Source organism: Brachyhypopomus gauderio, chromosome 15 (assembly GCF_052324685.1).
Source record: "Brachyhypopomus gauderio isolate BG-103 chromosome 15, BGAUD_0.2, whole genome shotgun sequence".
In the NCBI taxonomy this organism is placed as follows: Eukaryota; Metazoa; Chordata; class Actinopteri; order Gymnotiformes; family Hypopomidae; genus Brachyhypopomus; species Brachyhypopomus gauderio.
The window spans coordinates 455665-477006 of NC_135225.1; the positions used below are offsets into that span (position 1 = coordinate 455665).

The 21342-nt window shown below is 44.7% G+C and overlaps 1 long non-coding RNA gene across 1 annotated transcript; it reads left to right on the top strand.

Moving 5' to 3' along the window:
• The first annotated feature begins 590 nt into the window (after nt 1-590).
• LOC143476865 (uncharacterized) lies at nt 591-20879 on the top strand. The gene is made up of 3 exons (XR_013121403.1): nt 591-1599; nt 1676-1968; nt 18637-20879. It is a non-coding gene; the product is annotated as an uncharacterized LOC143476865 (long non-coding RNA).
• The last annotated feature ends 463 nt before the right edge of the window (nt 20880-21342 follow it).

A 21342-nucleotide genomic window follows, 5' to 3' on the forward strand; every position in this document is an offset into this window, starting at 1 on the left:
AGGAGGGAGGTGTGTGTGTAAATGGACACAAATTAAGTATTATATCGCGATCGATCGCCAAGTATAAACGCCTCCGCCGTTCGCGCGAGGTGTGCGTGCGGAGTCGCGCGCTACGGTCACTCGCGAAAGTATATCCATTAATATAATAATTTATATTAAATTATATATATTTTTGCTGATTCTGGTCCAGCGTGTCGCGTGCCAGTGACTATGCCTCGGCGTGCCAATGGTGGCACGCGTGCCATAGGTTGCCGACCCCTGCTGTAGATGGTCAACCAGTTTCAGCTGTGGAAAATTCTATTAAAACAGGCGAATACACCACAATTAAGCCAACTACAGGAAAGTCTGATGTATGGAAGTCATATTCCATTGTAATTAATGGAGAGGGAAATCGGCATGTTGTGATAGATGTCAGAAAGTGTTGGTGTACGTCACCTGACGGCATGTGTTTGGACTGTGGTAAGAAATGGGACAGCGCGATCCATCGCTATATTGCTGTTTTAATAAATACATAAGAAAATTTCAAGTACTAAATCTAATTAATTCAATTCATATTAGGATTGGGGGCGACAGAAATGTGTATGTGGCAGGCGGGTGCGGGATTAAAACAAGCGATTTTTGGCGGGAGCGGGTCTAAAACAAGCGGGAGCGGGATTAAAAAAGCAGTCCCGCGCAGACCTCTACCTGTGTTCACGGGCTTCTGCGCGGCGCTGTAGGCTTATTAACCCTTCCACTGCTCTGCTGTCTTTAACCAGTTTGAGCTTGTAACTCCCGCACTGTTAGACACTGTGGTTGGCCATATTAAACCAGGTTCCCCCCATTATCCTGTCCCTCCACGTTTTTTAAAGAAATTTTTGTCAGCATAAGGGAACCTGTTCTTGCCATTATAAATAGCAGCCTGTTAATTCATGTTGTGGTGGACTGAATGACAAGTTGAATTTAATAGCAAACATGCAGTAGTGCAGCCTCTGCTTAAAAAACCTGGCCTTGACCCAACAGTGCTGGCAAATTATCGGCCCATATCCAAGCTGCCTCTTCTTTCTAAGGTCCTAGAAAAAATTGTATACTTGCAGCTGAAACAGTTTTTAGATGAAAATAGCACCATGGAGGTTTTTCAGTCAGGTTTAAAAAATCTTCACAGCACATCCTTCTGGCATGTGATTCTGGTAATCATGTTGTTTTGGTCCTACTTGACCTAACGGCAGCATGTGATACAGTTGACCACACCATTTTATTAGCTTGTCTGCACGATTTGGCAGGTATTAGTGGCACTGCTCTAAAGTGGGTTAGGTCTTATCTTGAGGAGATAACTTTTTTCCGTGAGCATGCTCAACAATGAATCCTCGGTTGCTTCACTCTCTTGTGGCATCCCGCAGGGCTCAATTTTGGGCCCACTGCTTTTTTCACTATACTTACTGCCTCTGGGCTCTATCCTCAGAAGACATCCTCGCCGCAGTAGAGGCAGAGACTCTCTCGAATCCGACAAGCTCTCTCTCGAGGGATAAGTGGAGATCAGTCCAACTGCGTGCGTTCTGGGGAGTCACGCGACGTCTCATCTAGGGAACGGGATGACCGGCGGGACCTCCCGGAAGCAGGACAGTGAGTAGTCAACACTTTATCTACGTTTACTGCTGCTAGATTAAAGTCCGTAAGTGACAGGTTGTTGTTCCGACAGGCTAAATCTTGTTGGATTTCGCAAAGTTGGGTGCCGATATCACGTCCGGCAGCGGGATGATCAAACACAGACCTAAACAGCGTTGAGAACTGACTTTCTGACGCTAAGGAGGGATCCCCACTATCCCAGAGGGCAGTGCCCCAGGCGCCCGCCTCTCCAGTGAGAAAGGTCAGGATGAAGTCAACCCTTTGGCGTTCGGTCTGGAACTGGGCAGGATGATACATGAAATACATTGAACACTGCATTAAGAAGTTACGGCAACGTTGGCAACACTGCAGTCACCATGGGCAAAGGTAAGGCAGTATTTATGTTCTGGGTGGGTGTGGTGGCTTGCAAAATGGCCTCAGAGAGAGCTAAGATGGTGGTCTCCTGATGACGAGTCGTCTCGGTGAGCTGTTTGATGTTCTCAGTCATCGCAGCGATGGTAGCCTCCTGGTCTACTAGATGTGTTTGGGCTTCCGCAGGATCCATGTAAATGGCGAAGTATTTTGTAACGATTGAAAGACATGGAGAGGGATCCTTGTACGAAAGCTCGAGGCTTTTATTTAAATAGACAGGCACAGTAGTAGCATACGAGGAAGCAACGGTGGTGTGAAGAGCAACTCTCGCAGCTACGTAGCAGTGGTCAATTCGGTCCGAGGTCGGGTAGGCAGAGTCCGTGAGGTATCCGAGGGCTAGGCAGGAGACGAGGTCTAGGAAACAGGCAGAGGTCGGTACACAGGATAATCAACACTAGGGAATAACGCTCTGTATGCAACATGGTTGGCAATACTTCGTGTCTGGCTGGTGGAGCGGAAGGGTATAAGTATGTGAGGAATGTGGGCGTGGTGATGGGGAACAGCTGAGCAGGGTGGCAATCAGGTGACATTCCTGACACTAGGCGTTTTATTCATGCCATTTTATTCTCCAACTAACACAACCACTACACATGTCTTCAGCCACGCTAAAACTCTCTCTTGTTCTCGCTGTGTCTCCAATAAGCATATCCTAGTCTGGGAAGGTAGCTTCCTCTAGAGGCAATTACTATAATCGTTCTGACTTGTATTTCAGTCTAACACATCCCTCCCCTCTAGGTTTAATGACCTTAATTACTCTTAGCCATTTACACTAGACATTCTGGAACTCCCAATTAACCCATAAGAGTTACTTTTTTAAATAACTTCTGCCAACCTATGTGCCATAAATATAATTTCTGTTATATATACAACATTTCTAACTAGGGATTTGGGTTGACTACCGCATCCCAGTGAGGTTCCAGGACACATTCTTGTCCTGTGGCTGGGGAACTCAATAGTATAGTCCTTCAAGTAATCTGGAGCTTGTCAGTAGATTCAGTGGAGACGGCTACCTCAGGTTCTACCTGAAGTGGTGGTTCAGCGACGTCCTCCTCAGGCGAGGAGTCAGGCAACAACTCTGGTGTCATTGCCGGTGGGGTGGAGCTTCTACCACGTACTTGGTCAATGTGTCATCTCACAATTCCATTACCTAAAGTCACTTGGAATAACACAGGGCCTGTCTTCTCTGTTACTACTCCTGGTACCCAGGTTGGTCCTGAGCCAAAGTTGCGTGTGTAGACCAAATCTCCCTCTCCCAGTGTTCTCACTTGTGCACGTATGTCATGATAACCTTTTTGTTTCTTCTGTTTGTCATGTACTCTGTTTCTAAAGTCTGAATGTATTAGGTCAAGGGTTGACCTCAACTTCCTACTCAGCTGGTGTCTTGCCAGTTGTAGATTGGGGTGTTATGCGATAGCTGAACAGGGACGGGACATTTTAGTTTCAATGGAGTCTTTGGCCATTTTCTTCATGAGTGACTTGAACATCTGCACAGCCCTCTCGGCTAAGCCATTAGAAGAAGGATGAGATGGCGCAGTCATTATATGATGTATGCTGTTATGCGGATGACACCCAGCTCTTCTTTTCCTTCCCACCTTCTGACACACAGGTTTCAGCTCGAATCTCTGCATGTCTGAAAGACATTGCCTCTTGGATGGCAGCTCACCACCTAAAGCTTAACCCAAGCAAGACAGAGATGCTGTACATCCCTGCAAGAGCCAGTCCTCATCGTGATCTTTCTATCTCATTCGAGAACACCGTGATCACTCCATCCATGGAAGCGCGTAGCCTTGGTGTCAACTCAATCAACTCTCCTTCACGGCCCACGTTGCTAACACAACACGATCATGCAGATTCGCCCTTCACAACATTCAGAGGATTCGGCCATTTCTCTCTAGGGAGGCCACTCAGGTCCTTGTCCAGTCCCTTGTTATCTCAAGACTGGACTACTGCAACTCCCTACTGGCTGGTCTTCCTATGCATGCCATCAAACCCCTGCAACTGATCCAGAACGCTGCAGCTCGGCTGGTCTTCAACCTTCCCAAGTTCAGCCATGTCACTCCCTTGCTGTGCTCCCTCCACTGGCTTCCGGTAGCTGCCCGCATCAAATATAAAACCCTGGTGCTGGCCTACAAAGCAAAGAATGGTCCAGCTCCTCCTTACTTGATGGCCATGGTAAAACCCAGATGCATACCTAGAGCCCTCCGCGCCTCAAGTATGTCTCGTCTTGACCCTCCATCATCCAGGACACATGGGAGACAAGCATCCAGACTTTTCTCTGTCCTGGCTCCAAGGTGGTGGAATGAACTTCCCTTGTGTGTCCGAACATCGGAGTCACTTGCTGTCTTCAGACGCCGACTGAAGACCCACCTCTTTCAAGTGCACTTTGCATAATTATTCTTTGTCTATTGTACTTCATCGTCTCTTTCCTCAGGTGTTAGTTACAGGTATTGCTTACTGTCTTTTTCTCAGGTATTGTGCATAATTGGGTTATAGGAATTGTTTACTGTCTTTTTCCTCAGGGGATGTGTATATTCAGGTATAATTGTTAGGTATCATTTGACTTTCGTCTAGTGGTCTTTCCAGCTTGGAGTACCTTGTGTTCAGGACTATCTATTCTACCTTGGAGATTCCAAGCAACTACGTAGCACTTTTGTAAGTCGCTCTGGATAAGAGCGTCTGCTAAATGCCATAAATGTAAATGTAAAATGTATGCCATTCTTTCCAGCAAACTCTTGGAACTGTTCACTTGTAAAACAGGTACCGTTATCTGACACTATGATTTCAGGTATGCCGTGTTGACTGAAACTCTTTCTAAGACATTCAATGGTAACTACAGATGTAGGGCTACTCATAGAATATGCATCGATCCACTTTGAGTACGCATCCACTATGATCAGGAACATTCTTCCCATCCATGGACCTGCATAATCGATGTGGATTCTCTTTCATGGTTTATCAGGAACTTCCCAGGGATGTAATGGGACCACTGGAGGACTGTTCCGGTTTTCCTGGCATGTCACACATGCCTTCATAAAGAGCCTCCACCTCTGCATCAATGTTTGGCCACCATATGTAACTTTTCACCAACCCTTTCATTCGGGTGATGCCGGGGTGTGCTTGGTGTAGTTGTTTGAAATGAAATGTGCCATATTTGTCAATTGTGATTTTTCACCGCAATCGAAATTTGTCCTCTGCATTTACCCATCTGTGCAATTAAAACACACACACAAACACACACTAGTGATTACTAGGCGGCTGTGGTGCACACATTCCCAGAGCGGTGGGCAGCCCTAGCCAAGCCCTCACGAAGCAGTTGGGGTTATGTGCCTTTCTCAAGGACACCCCAGTCATGGCCTCAGGCCTGGGAATCAAACCTATGACCCTCCGGTCACAAGACCAGTTCCCTACCACTGGACCATGACTGCCCCGAGTAAGGCATTGCGTCCTGGTGATGGAACAACAACACGGCCTCCCCACAGAATACATCCTTCCTGGGTACTGAGCTCATCATGGGCCTCTGCTTTTGCCTTTTTGCCCTTTGAACGTTGCCTTCTGCATATGTGAATTTCCCACCTTCTATCTACACGCTTTCTTAATGTGCCCTCGTTTGCCACAGTTATGACACAGCTCCATGGCAAACTTGCATTCAGCGGCCTTGTGCTAGCCTTTGCAGCGATAACGACTGGGGAATTTGCGCTCAGTTTTGTCAGCAGATACTTTGTGGACACCTACTTGGGACTTTGGTATGCATGCATGCTGTGTCATGTCCTCAGCTAGCTTTCCTTGCATTTCTTTCACATCCTTTGACGCTTGGCATAATTCCAAAGCCTTATCAAACGTAAGTTTTGTTTAAGATAAAAGTCGTTAGTCACAATGCAGTGCTAGTTTCCTCAATTCAGCCACATACTCAGCTATTGACTCACTCCTCTTCTGTAAGCATGAATTTAATTTAAATCTTTGCACAATTTCACTCGGTGTGGGGTCGAAGTGCTTCTTAAGCTCAGCAGTAAGCTGGTCATACGTTTTTGCTTTTGGCAATTCTGGACTGATTAAATTCCTCAGCAAGCTATAAGTAGTAGCACCAACTCCACTTAGAAGTACGGCCTTACGTCTTTCTGGCTCCTTAATATCATCCGCTTGGAGGAAAAAAGTCCAACATTTCACTATACTCCTCCCAAGACTGACCCGATTACAGCTGCCATCTTTTTGCTTGCTGCAGCAGTGGTGAAAAGAGGCAATTACTATAATTGTTCCAACTTGTCATTCAGTCCACCACAAGAACCAATGAATCAGTTTTCAGTCATTTCTTACAGGGAAATTCGATTTGGAACTCGACAGCATCAGTTGTTGACGCGAGTTCTAGTACAGATTACTGTTGACTTCCGGGGTTCTACTGTATGTGGTTGACTTTGACATTTTGGATGTTGTGGAATACTGTGTTTTAGAGTATTGTGTCACAATGTATTTCAGAGTGTTGTTGGTTTGTTCTTTATCTGTTCCAGATACAAGTATAGGAATGAAGTCTCTGCAAATATATGGCAGCAGCACGTTGTACTACACTTGGTTGTAAAACACCAACATCTGTCCCATGATCCTGTGCTGGTGCAGATCAAAGTTTTCTTTCGTGTGTTTGTGGAGTGGAGACCTGAGTGGTAGTTGTGTTGGATGGACTCTCCTGGCCAGGGCCTCTTGCAGGCTGTCACCTCAGGTCTGCGCTCTGGAGAGATGTCACCTCAGATCTCTGTGCTCTGGAGAGATGTCACCTCAGGTCTCTGTGTTCTGGAGAGATGTCACCTCAGGTCTCTGTGTTCTGGAGAGATGTCACCTCAGGTCTCTGCACTCTGGAGAGATGTCACCTCAGGTCTCTGCGCTCTGGAGAGATGTCACCTCAGGTCTCTGCGCTCTGGAGAGATGTCACCTCAGGTCTCTGTGCTCTGGAGAGATGTCACCTCAGGTCTCTGTGCTCTGGAGAGATGTCACCTCAGGTTTCTGCACTCTGGCTGGCATACTGTTCCCCGCTGCCCCCTGGAGGGCTGTGAGGGCATAAATGCTTTTAATGTGAGGGCACTGTCTCAGCTCTCATTAGCACTCCATGATGAAATGAACTGTAACGCATGTCATCGGTCCACAGCCTGTGCTAAGTGAATCAGACAGCCCACCTCCTGAATCATGGATGACCCCTGTCTGCAAGGATGCCACTGGTCAAACCACATGGGTATGGAGCCACACACTTCGCTGGGGGCATCAAAAATGAAGTCCCTCACAACCCTCCTTCCTCCTCCCTCCTTCAGCATGGGACCTGTACTCCTTTATGAGATCTTCACTGTCCTCACAGGACTTCTGTCATCTTCTCTCACTGCTCTAACTCTCTACTTTAGCTGCTTGCTTCCTTGTTTTCTGGTTCTCACTGCCATGGTCTGATGAAGTGGAGTTGGAAAAAGAGAAGAATAGACGAATGCATGAGAAAGAAAGAAGGAAAGATATGTAGAGAGAGAAGACAGTGGGAATGTGTGTGTGTGTGTGTGTGAGAGAGAGAGAGAGAGAGAGAGAGAGAGAGAGAGAGTATGTGTGAGTGAAAACAGAGCTCTTGAGATTACATGAGTGTTACAGCAGTGTCATTAACATTTTAGTGTCATTAACATTTTCGGCCCCAGAATGTAACTGTCCATGTGGAGCTACGAATGTCTCGAAATACAACTCAACACCCACCCACATACTCTGCATATTCCACATCCACCCACATACTCTGCATATCTGCATATTCCACATCCACCCACATCTACCCACATACTCTGCATATTCCACATCCACCCACATACACCCACATACTCTGCATATTCCACATCCACCCACATACTCTGCATATCTGCATATTCCATATCCACCCACATACTCTGCATACTCCACATCCACCCACATACTCTACATACTCTACATCCACCCACATAATCCACATCCACCCACATACTCTACATCCACCCACAAACTCTACATCCACCCACATAATCCACATCCACCCACATACTCTACATCCACCCACAAACTCTACATCCACCCACATAATCCACATCCACCCACATACTCTACATACTCTACATCCACCCACATCCTCTACATACTCTATATCCACCCACATAATCCACATCCACCCACAAACTACATCCACCCACATAATCCACATCCACCCACATACTCTACATACTCTACATCCACCCACATACTCTGCATACTCCACATCCACCCACATTCTCCACATACTCTACATCCACCAACATCCTCTACATACTCTACATCCATCCACATAATCCACATCCACCCACATACTCTACATACTCTACATCCACCCACATCCTCTACATACTCTATATCCACCCACATAATCCACATCCACCCACAAACTCTACATCCACCCACATAATCCACATCCACCCACATACTCTACATACTCTACATCCACCCACATACTCTACATACTCTACATCCACCCACATACTCTGCATACTCCACATCCACCCACATACTCTACATACTCTACATCCCCCCACATCCTCTACATACTCTATATCCACCCACATAATCCACATCCACCCACAAACTCTACATCCACCCACATAATCCACATCCACCCACATACTCTACATCCACCCACATAATCCACATCCACCCACATAATCCACATCCACCCACATACTCTACATACTCTACATCCACCCACATCCTCTACATACTCTATATCCACCCACATAATCCACATCCACCCACAAACTCTACATCCACCCACATAATCCACATCCACCCACATAATCTACATACTCTACATCCACCCACATACTCTGCATACTCCACATCCACCCACATACTCTACATCCACCAACATCCTCTACATACTCTACATCCATCCACATAATCCACATTCACCCACATACTCTACATACTCTACATCCACCCACATCCTCTACATACTCTATATCCACCCACATAATCCACATCCACCCACAAACTCTACATCCACCCACATAATCCACATCCACCTACATACTCTACATCCACCCACATACTCTACATACTCTACATCCACCCACATACTCTGCATACTCCACATCCACCCACATACTCTACATACTCTACATCCCCCCACATCCTCTACATACTCTATATCCACCCACATAATCCACATCCACCCACAAACTCTACATCCACCCACATACTCTACATACTCTACATCCACCCACATACTCTGCATACTCCACATCCACCCACATACTCTACATACTCCACATCCACCAACATCCTCTACAAACTCTACATCCACCCACATAATCCACATCCACCCACATACTCTACATCCACCCACAAACTCTACATCCACCCACATAATCCACATCCACCCACATACTCTACATCCACCCACATCCTCTACATACTCTATATCCACCCACATAATCCACATCCACCCACATACTCTACATCCTCCAACATCCTCTACATACTCTATATCCACCCACATAATCCACATCCACCCACATACTCTACATACTCTACATCCACCCACATAATCCACATCCACCCACATACTCTGCATACTCCACATCCACCCACATACTCTACATACTCTACATCCACCAACATCCTCTACATACTCTACATCCACCCACATAATCCACATCCACCCACATACTCTACATCCACCCACATACTCTACATCCACCCACATACTCTACATCCATCCACATACTCTACATACTCTACATCCACCCACATACTCTACATCCACCCACATAATCCACATCCACCCACAAACTCTACATCCACCCACATACTCTACATACTCTACATCCACCCACATACTCTGCATACTCCACATCCACCCACATACTCTACATACTCTACATCCACCAACATCCTCTACATACTCTACATCCACCCACATAATCCACATCCACCCACATACTCTACATACTCTACATCCACCAACATCCTCTACATACTCTATATCCACCCACATAATCCACATCCACCCACATACTCTACATACTCTACATCCACCAACATCCTCTACATACTCTACATCCACCCACATACTCTACATACTCTACATCCTCCAACATCCTCTACATACTCTATATCCACCCACATAATCCACATCCACCCACATACTCTACATACTCTACATCCACCCACATACTCTACATCCACCCACATAATCCACATCCACCCACATACTCTGCATACTCCACATCCACCCACATACTCTACATACTCTACATCCACCAACATCCTCTACATACTCTACATCCACCCACATAATCCACATCCACCCACATAATACACATCCACCCACATACTCTACATCCATCCACATACTCTACATACTCTACATCCACCCACATAATCCACATCCACCCACATACTCTACATACTCTAGATCCACCCACATAATCCACATCCACACACATACTCTACATACTCTAGATCCACCCACATAATCCACATCCACCCACATAATCCACATCCACTCTCATAATCCACATGCACTAGGTACATCCTCCAAATAGATGGTGGATGGGAAGGTGTTGACACCTCATATTATGCTGCACTCCTGAAGCTCAGCGCCGAGTCTGTGTCTCCATCTCCTGTTATGTTTGGTCACAGATAAACTTTGACATTACTGTCTCATCAAACCTTATGTCAGACATTAATATTGCATAATAATTTGGAAAAACTCACTCTCACCTCCATAATACAAAAACTGTTTCAAACCTCCCTGTTTTCTGGGTTTTATGACCACATAGAGATCATGCTCCAAACTGGGATTACAAAAAATAGCTATGCACTGTAGTTTGACTGAGGCGAAATTAAATGCAAATTTATTACAGGAGGTTCCCATTAGTTATCCACTATAAAACGCTGCAGTAAGGTGTTTAAGATGGTCCTTAGTAATAACGTTTTAATATCTTTAGGCAAAACATTTCTTTACCCCTCTCATTTACACCTTGACTTAAACCATAATTCTAAGATTAAAGCCAGTTTAAGGAACCCTAATGTTATATTAAAACAGAGTTAATCAGTGCAACGTCTCTGAAAATCTCTTACCATATATTAGCATACAGAATAGAATGATATGCTAAAAAAGAGAAAAGGAAAGGTTTTTTCTGGTTCATAAAAAGATTAGTACATATATTACTACAGGTTGATGAATCCTTAGACTGCTTAATTTTTCATATGGTGAGTGCATATGTAAATATTTAGTGGTGGCCTTGTGCCCCCACATTTATCAAAAAAGAGTTGCTAAGCCTTAGGAGTGTTCACTTCAGCAATAATGGGAGGTTGTTCCTGGGGCACGGAGAGGAAGGACAGTGTGAACAGAGCACTCTTTACACTCTTTACACTCCTGCCTTTTAAGGACGCATTAACATAAACACAGAATTAGCATGAATGTTAACATTTCTATTAGCAGAGGCGAAGGCTTCATTATTGGGTGAAGCACTTCCACACTCTGCCCATGGGAATTAGCACCATCCTCATACACCAACGCATGCATGTCTCTTCTTTGTATGTATAGGGGAATCCGCACACCTTTTCTGTTTGGTATGCTGACCCTGACTTTACTGAGAGTGTAACAGGAGATTCCATAGCTCTCATTATAGAGCAATCCGTGCCTACAGGTTACACAGAGAGCATTTTGATCCAGCTAAGAGCTTATAATCACTCTTACGTTTTCTTTCCTTGAACAACCTCCTATCTGGGGGTTCACAGTTACATGGCACTATAAGCACTCTAGTGTGGCATATTTTAACACCAGTATATATATTTGTATATTTTCACCTAAGTACCTATACTTCCAATGAACTCATTTTCTGATGTAAACTGAAAAGCACAAAAACACTAATATGGTTGGTGGTTTTGGTTACTGATGAATGTCAGCATGTTCTCATCTGCCTAATGTTTACTGGCAGTTGCTCAATTAAATTTTACCCTCAGTGATTGGATGTTGGGTCAGATTGTTCAGTGATTAGATGTTGGGTCAGACTGTTCAGGAATATTAACAAAGCAGTTTTGAATGAGCATTTTTTATTAACACTCAAGCTGAACATTGCAGCATTGCAACATGACGTGGAATATTAATATTAATAATCAATATTTTAGTTCCCACTTCACTTCTTTTTGGCCACTTTGCTTATATGGAAATGACACAAGCGTGGCTGACAAGCTCATAAAACACGCACCAACTGCTTAAAACACATATGAACCGCTTAAAACACGCACCACCTGCTAAAAACATGCACAACCTGTTTAAAACACAGACAGCAGATCAAAACTCCCCAGAGAGGAATCCTTCAACACACGAGGAGTTTGGACCTTCTTTTATAATGGTCTACTAAAATGGTCTTATTGTTGAAAATAAAAGTCTGTGTCTCTCACCCTGGGCATGTAGGCCTACATACTGACCCAGAAGACAGACAGCTTGATGGTGAAAAATTATCTTCTTTTAAATCTTATTCCTCGCAAGCATTCTTCAGATGAAATTTGTGCTTAATAATTTACTGGTCATCCATTCATCAGGGTCTTCATAATCTCATCTCATGTTCTGCACAGCCTTCGTCACCCTGAGCTGGAGTGTGGGGCCGCTCCACTCAAGCAGAGGGGTGAGTAGACATGTCAGAACAGGCCTGCATCTGTAGGGCCTGAACAGATCGTGTCCCTCTTAGAGAATAAGCACACTACTAAGATTAGCAGAAGGAAGACTGTGCAGAAGTAGATGTGGTGTGTGTATGCTATTAGTGCATGCATGGAGTCTTCATCTTGATTCTAAATGTGACTTGTGGATATGGCAGCTCAGATCTTGTATGTACAAATAATGTCTGTGTAGATTTTTATTCTTGGAGGTTTGGTGACTAAGACCAGACTATAAGCTGCAAACTCATTCCAACCATTCTGAGTGTCAGTTACAGTAATACATATGAAGGAGTTATAATGTAATAATAATTTTTATTGGTGGTGATGGTGGTGGGGTTGGTGGGGTTAGTGGCGGTGGTGATGGGAATGATGGTAATGATGGGGATTGTAGTGGTGATGGTGGTGGGGTTGGTAGTGCATGCGGTTGGCGGTGGTGCTACTGGTGAACCCCACCAGGGTGGTGGGGTTGATAGTAATATTAGAATTTTATTTATAAATCCTAAACAGACACATTTTTAGATGCTTCTCAAAAGTGGAAACAGATGTGCAAGAACGGAGGTACAGTGGGATGGAGTTTCACAACGTTGGACCAACTTCACTAAATGCTCTTTCGCTTTACTGTAAGGACTTGCCCCTCCCCTTGTGTCATTATTCCTGTCACTCACTTCTTGTTTTTGTGAGTTTTTGTCTTCGTTTGCATATCCTCCTCCTAATTAGATATTAGGTTCACCTGTGTTTGTTAATTCACGTTTTCGGTGTATTTAAGCCCCTCAGTTTGTTCTTATCTTGGCAAGTTCTGGTGATCCTGTCTTCATGTTTGGTTTCCTGTCCAAGTTTTTCAATGTTTTATTTGTTCCTCGTTTTCTAGTTCCTCCCCTAATCTAGTTTGGCATTCATTCCCTGTTCCCTAGCCGCGTTTTCCCTTCATCTGCTGCTTTTGCGATCGGTTCTGCCAAGCGTAATTCTGCGTACGTCTTAGCCCTCAGGTCTATAGGTATTGTTGACTTTTAGTTTCTTGTTATTCGTTTACGTTTTATTATAGAACAGAAATCTTTAGATGTTTCATGATTTTTTTTGTATTTCTCTATTGTCTAGTTCTTAATGTATTTCTGTGTTGGTCTGTTTTCGTGTCATTCGGTTACTTTTGTCAGTTTCTGTGAGTGTTTTGATATTGTTTCTGTCTGTAGAGGTTCTTCTGTGACTTGGATCTGTGGTTAAATGTGTTATCTTACGTTATACAGATTTGGTCTGCTTGGTTGTTTTGTATAACTTATTTCTTGTTTTATTCGTGGTAATCTGGATACCGTTTCATGACACACTTGTAACGGGCGCGAGGGAGTCGAGGATGCGAAGACGAGGTGCGTTCAAAGGCTACGTTTATTAGGCTAGACGCTGGAACACTCACAGCGTATCGCACAGCAGTCAATCACACTGAACAGGACACGCTCACGGCGTGCTGAAATCCAACACACAACAAATGTCACGTTAAAGACGAGCACCAAACGATACAAACACACACACTATATACACGTAGCCTAACAAGCACCGCATGAAACACATTAGTCTAACGAGACAGGTGAACACACACACACCCACCCACACCCACGGACGTACATATACAGACATGGACAACATTAACACACGCCCGAAGGGAGGGGTTCGGGGCTGTAGCGTGACAACACTCATAATTACGGTTTTCTCCGTGTTCTGTGAAGATGCCTCGTCGCTCACCAAAGATCGGGTCAAGTACTTCTGCGTGCACTTTATTCCTCTCTTTGCCTCAAATGTTTTGCCGAGCTCACTATTAAACCAGCTGTTTCTCAGCATTCGTGTCCGCCTTCTGAATCTTCTCCGTTACACATACATGCGTAATGATGCAGGAGGAGCAGACAGATGAGCATCAGCAGACTGGTGTGAATGTGAGGGGCAGTATGCAGAAAGATGAGGAGGAGACATGCAGAGATTTAAAAACTAGAAGCAGTCATTTCATCTGTATAAGGTACTGTGCTGGAAGCCAATGTAAGTCTTGTAACGTTGGTGTAATATCCCGATTCGCGAAAGAACTCTGGCTGCCGAGTTCTGTACATACAGCAACGTATTTAGAGTATTAACCGGGAGCTCTTAAGGTGGAAAACGGTTATCTAAGTAATGTTAATGATGTAGGCATCTAGAGAAAGTGAGGAGTCTAAAATAACACCAAGATTGTGAACCTGGGCCTCAGAGGATGTAAAGAAACACGGGTTGGATAGTGTTGGTTGACCAATCTTTTTGAATGTGGAAGGGGATGTAATCAAATGGCTTCAGATTCGTTGCTGTTTATTTTGGGAAAGTTGTTCATCCACCTTTTTATCAGTTAGGCTTGGTACTAATGTAAATTTGAGTGTCATCTGCATACCAATGGAGCTGAAGACCATGATGTAAAATATCACCAAGTGATAAAAAAAAGGGGGACCCTGCTGGTGGGGTTGTTGGTGATGGTGTTGGTGAAGGTAGTGTTCAGGCTTTCTGATGCTCTGCTGCTGTTTTGACCTCTAAGGCCGTAGAGGTTGTGTCATGGCTGACAGCTGATCATTCAGTCTGGAAATTATTCAAAAAGCATTTCAAAATCCAGAATAAATGGACCTGTAATTCTATGTGCTGGTGTGCTGGGTTGTATCTAACTGCTGACATCCAGCAGTCCCACCACATTCCCTCTGGACCCATCCCATCCACACTCCTCCAGACAATCTCCCACGAACTCCTCCACCATCATCAACAACTCCTTATCTTCAGGAATTGTGCCATCATCATTCAAGGCGGCTAGGGTGGTGCCAATCCTAAAGAAACCCAACCTTGACGCCACCAACATCAGCAACTATAGACCGGTATCTCTCCTCTCATTCCTCTCTAAGATCCTTGAACGGGCTGTACACAACCAGCTATCCTCTTTTCTCTCACAGAACCAGCTTCAGGACTCCAACCCTGGCATTCCCCAAAGAGGAGTCCAGTGAGCCCATAGTGGTGGGGGTAGGCGCCTTTGAATTCGAGTTTGGGAGTGAAGACTCCGGAGAAGAGGAGAGTCTCCCCCCCTCCAGGTGCTTGGATGAAGAGAGTGAGGAAGAAACCAGCAGCTTTCCCTCCGTGTCGGTAGCTCCCAAAACGTCTGAGGGGGAAAAGGGCAGCCCCACGCCATCCGTCCACTCGGCACCCACCGAGCACTCCGGTGAGGAGGAGGAGGAGGAAGAGGTCAGTCCCCCTCTGTCCATATACTCGGCCCCCACTGAGTATTACGATGAGGAAGAAGAGGACGTCAGCCCCTCTCAATCCGTTCACTCGCTCCCCTCTGAGCACAATGGCGAGAGTGATGAGGAGGTTAGCGACGCTGAGTGCTCAGAGGGCACCGTGCAGTCTGCGAAGGACGTTCCTCTGGCCCCCTCAGAAGGGAGCAGTATGGACTGTTCCCGCTGCCCGACCACGGAGGAACCCATGTCACTGGGTCGGGGCATCTCAGAGAGTGAGGAGGAGATGAAGACGTTGAGGGGCGAGGTGATGGTATCCCCGGGAGCGCGTAGGGGTCCTGGTGTAGCCAGCGGCCCGAGGTGGGGGTTCAGAGCGCCCATGGAGATGTTGCGGATACCAGCCAGCGCGCGGCGCAAAGCCAGGACTCCGGTAGCGCACAGAAGGGCAGCCAAAGCTCCCCGATGGAAGCCACCGGGAGCACGGCCAGCGGGAGCCCCGGGCAGCACAATGCACGCTTGGAGTTCCGTCCTGAAGACTGGAGGGACTCTGCCACCTGTCTCGCCCGCTGAGTTTGCGACCCCAGGAGGGGCCGCGCCGCTGCTTGCACTTTGGCAAGCAGCCAGAGCGATGTCGTGGCTGCCGGTGCCTGTCCCCATGTTTTTCCCAAATCCCCTTTTCCCTCTTGTGCCATTCGTGTTCAGTGTCCCAGTATGTGTGATTGTGAACGTGCCCGTGTTCAATGTATTTTCCCCTGTCTTCAGGGAGGGTGTTTTAGAGCTGTTCGCGGCGGTTCCCACCATCGGGGCTCGTGATCCCCGCGGCTCCGGACCTGCCCGTCGGTGTAGGTTCGGGGCTTTCCAGCTGCGTGGGACGCTCCGGGAGTAGCGAGCCCCTGGTGGCAGGCTCTGTCACAGTGACAGCTCCGGACCCTTCCCTGTGGGTGTGTCGCTATGTCGTCTGCATTCAGTTATGTCCATGTTTGTAGTTCCGTGGGTGTGGGTCGTTTGTGAGCGTGTTCGTAGTCTCACCTGTGCCTTGTCTCGAGATCATGAGGGTATGCGTTAATCACCTATTTAATGTGTGTTCACGCAAAGTCTTGTGCTCGTCTTTGTCTAAAGTTTTGTGCCTGTGTGAGAGTGTCTTGTTGTGTTTGCCCTCTGTACGGAGCTTAACGTATTTATGGTCACATTAAATGTTTTATGTTGCACCGTTCGACGTTTGTCGTGCCTCCTCCTTTGAGCGTCACAGGTATCATATGGTTTTTCCAGCTTAGAGTACCTTGTGTTCAGGACTATCTATTCTACCTTAGAGATTCCAAGCAACTACGTAGCACTTTTGTAAGTCGCTCTGGATAAGAGCGTCTGCTAAATGCCATGAATGTAAATGTAAATGTTTACACATTGTGCATTTGAAAATAAGCTCCAAACTACATTTACATTTATGGCATTTGGCAGACACCCTTATCCAGAGCGACTTACATTTTTATTTCATTTTTTTTTTATACAAGTGAGCAATTGAGGGTTAAGGGCCTTGCTCAGGGGCACCTCAGTCATGGCCTCAGGTCTGGGAATCAAACCCATGACCCTTTGGTCACAAGACCAGTTCCCTAACCACCAGGCCATGACTGCCCCACTAAATACTAAATATCCAGAAACTGACAATGGTTGCAGTAAAGAGCTGGCAGACTTATTGTCATCAGGTTGGTGATGTCATCCAACTGGTGATGTCATCAAGCTAGTGATATTTTAGCCTGGTGTCATCAGGTTAGTGATAAATACAAGCCAGTCGTGTTGTAGGTTGATATTATCTTCAGGCTGTGTGCACAGGATTGAACTCTCACCCCCTCCCATGTTGAGTAAGGGGACTTGCCATGTCTCGCCTCATCCATTACATTTACATTACATTTACATTTATGGCATTTAGCAGACACTCTTATCCAGAGCGACTTACAAAAGTGCTACGTAGTTGCTTGGAATCTCCAAGCAAAGACTTATGTACTTCATAAAGATCACTATGTACTTCATAAAGAGCCCTAGGTACTTCATAGAAACTACTATGTACTTCATAAAGACCCCTATTACTTAGAATAGTAAGTGACGCATAAATGGTGAAGTTGATATCTCTATTTGAAATTATTTCATGTGTTTTTTTGTTTAGAAGTTTCCTTTTGATTATACCGGTTGTTTTTTCATGAATTACAAATGTGCCAGCACCTCCAGACGCTTCTAGAACCTCTAGAGCCTCATATTGAAATTATGAATAAACATGTCACGTAAATGCTGATGTATAATTATTCCGCAAGCCTGTGGTACAGAGTCACTAGTATATTGTTGGAGTACCAATGTCCACTCTGTTGGATAGAAAGGACTGGGCTATCAACCAGGAGAGGAGATAATTCTCACACACACACTACTGGAGAATCACAGTGCAATTACTGGAGAACCACATTGTCAGCAAAGTTATTTTTTGTTGTTTTATGAAGGGGCAGGAGGTGCTGGTTTTAGGAGGCAGAGAGAGACCAAACCCAAGCTCTGACATCTCAGGGAATTTCACACGAACGGCTAATCGAAGTTGATCAGCGGAAGACTTTAATATTTAACTAGGCGGCAGTACAACCCAAAGTTTCTAATGAAATTATAACTCATGGTTGAAAAGCAGAAGTGCATGTGTTGTGGGAGCATGAATAATTCAGGACACTCATAACTCCTCGTTTCTGTGAACCCACAGACATGTGCCACTCGCAACCAAGTAACGGCAGGGGTGACAAAAAGAGTGTGAGGAACAACAGGATCTCATCTGCTTCCTGATGAAAGAGACTTTCTGGCTGAAGTTCAACCAGGAGAGGACTGGGGAATGAGACTTCGTCATTAATTGATTTGTTCAGTTAAAGGGCACAGTGCGTTGCTGAAGGATTACATCACTGGATCACATGGACCACTGACAAAGAGATACTGTACCTCTCATCCAGCCTACCTGAGATTCCTTTTTTTTTTACTTGAATATGTTTAAAAAAGTATTCAATTATCAAAAAGTCAATTAATTAGCTCTTCTTTGAGAGGTTGAGATGATGGCCCCGTGTATCCATGAGGGCTAGTGAAATATTTAGGCTGCCAGCATTCATATTAATGGTAACATTACACATACGTCTCGCAAAATTCAATTAGAATTCAACTTAACATTGATGTCAGGGGCACGTCAGGCATATAAATGGCCCGTGGCTTGGGGTTATAGTGTCTATTTTCATACCTTATTTTTCAGGTGGCTTAGCTTTTGGCTACTCAACCTCCCTCATGGCAAAAAAAAAAAAATTACATATTTGATGGGAACTAATTAGACCAGTCCTCACCTACTGGGGGCTCCAGGCACTGTATGCAGAGTTATTGGTGATATACTATTCAGTAACTTTTTAAAGGAGGTGTCCACTTCTGTCATGCATTTTCATAGACAGAGACAGAGAGAGAGAGAAAGACAAAGAGAGAAAGAGGAAGAGAGAGAAAGAGAAAAAGAAAGGGAGAGAGGAAGAGCAGACAAGCAAACAACCCAGCTAGAATGAACTTATTCCAGAAGGCTTGAATACAGTCAGTGCCCTGCTCCAACTGACAATGACCACGCCCCCTTTATGAGTGTCAACACCTCCCACCCCCCTGCTGGACACGCCCCTCCCCCCTGCTGGAGTCCTGCAGTTTGCTCAGAGCTGACTGCAGATCACAGGTTAGGGATGTCTGGTCAGTTCAAAGGTGAGAGACGTCTGGTCAGTAGGCTATGTGTTTTGAATATTTCCACGAAATAATTGAAATTATGCAACTTTTTGAATTATTAATTTGAATTATGAATTATGGAATTCATCAGATCGGGTTTTAATCTGCGTCCTAATTTTGTTACAGTTAAAAATAAGAATGAGGACTCTACTTATGAACCATATGCTTGTTTTACTTGTAGATTAGCCTGTGCAGAATGTTTAACTAGAAACTTTAAAAGTTTTTACAAGGGCTCTTGGTCTTACTCTTAATTCACCATATTTGATTATTTGATATTTAATGGTTTGTCAGCATTTAGTGCTATACAGTACTAGTTCAATGACATTCCAGAAAGGGGTGTTTTTCCATCTTTTATATGTAGGAAGAGCTCATTTTGAAAATTTGATCGGTTCTCACACAATGTAATTGCTCCAAACTGACCCCTGTCCCTGACAAAAACTGTGTGTGTCTGCTTATCTGAATGTTAGATGGTTTCTTTCTTCCTTTATATACAGTTACTGTGTTCTTCATAAGGCCAGAGAACAAGGCGTCGATGTGGGTGTGGTCACACAACAACACACAAGTACACAAGTGTCATTCATGGCTAAGTTTCTAATTGTTTTGATGCAGGGGAGAGAAAACCTTTCAAGAAGCTTCTGTTTCAGGTTCGCTGATTAAAGAAGATGTGTTACTGCAGTGACAGGGCAGTCATTATTAATTCATTGCAAACAGTGGAATTTGGGTGCATTACTTTGAAAACTGTTCAAAACTGCTGGTCTATAATATAAACGCACTGAGTGGGATGAGAGACTGAGTCGTACTCATTAACTTTTCATCGGTAGATTCCCTTTTAGATGAAGTGTCCCCAATATACGGCTGTCACAATCAATCAGGTGTCCAGAAAAGAGAGTGTGACAAGAGAATAAAGGGACAGGGAGAGTGTCAGCGGTGGCGTCCCTGTTTCTTCTCCCTGTCATGGTGCCAAGGCCCAGTGTTAAACAGACTCCAGTGCCAGAGCAACTGGGAAGGGTGAGGCTCTGACACAGAGAGAAGAACAAGGAGCAGCTTCCTGCATTCATTTCCATGACAGAAGTGCCTGACTAAGATTACCTTGTGAAGCAGGAGAGAGCTGTTCAAAGCTGACAGGATTTTCAGGATCTTCTGGGATGTGTTCAGGAAGAAATTATGTGCTTGGCTCATAACCCTGCTGTAATCTGGAGAGAGTGTATTTGGTACGGGCCCCGTTGTTATCTGGAGTGTGTTTGGTACTGGCCCTGCTGAAATATGGAGTGTGTTTTGTACTGGCCCTTGAAAATTGCCTTATTTCAAGGCCACAAAAGAAGATTTTTTTAATAATTAAAATTTATTCATACATGTAAAAAACAAAAGAGAAAGGAAAATGATATAGTAAAAATAATAAAACCATTTCCATGTTTGACTACCTATGAATTCTGTATGTAATTTTTTATACATACATGCAAAAAAGTTGCATGTATGTATAAAAGTTGCTATACAAAGAAAGTTTATTATTATTATTATTATTATTATATTTTAATCTGTAAAGATTAAACACACCGGACATCCAGAGGTATGCAACAGAGTCATCATCTCCAGCATATTACTATTATGTACAACATATTTTACAACTATCTATGAAGAAAAAAGCAAAAGGGAAATAGGCTGCAGTTTATCCATT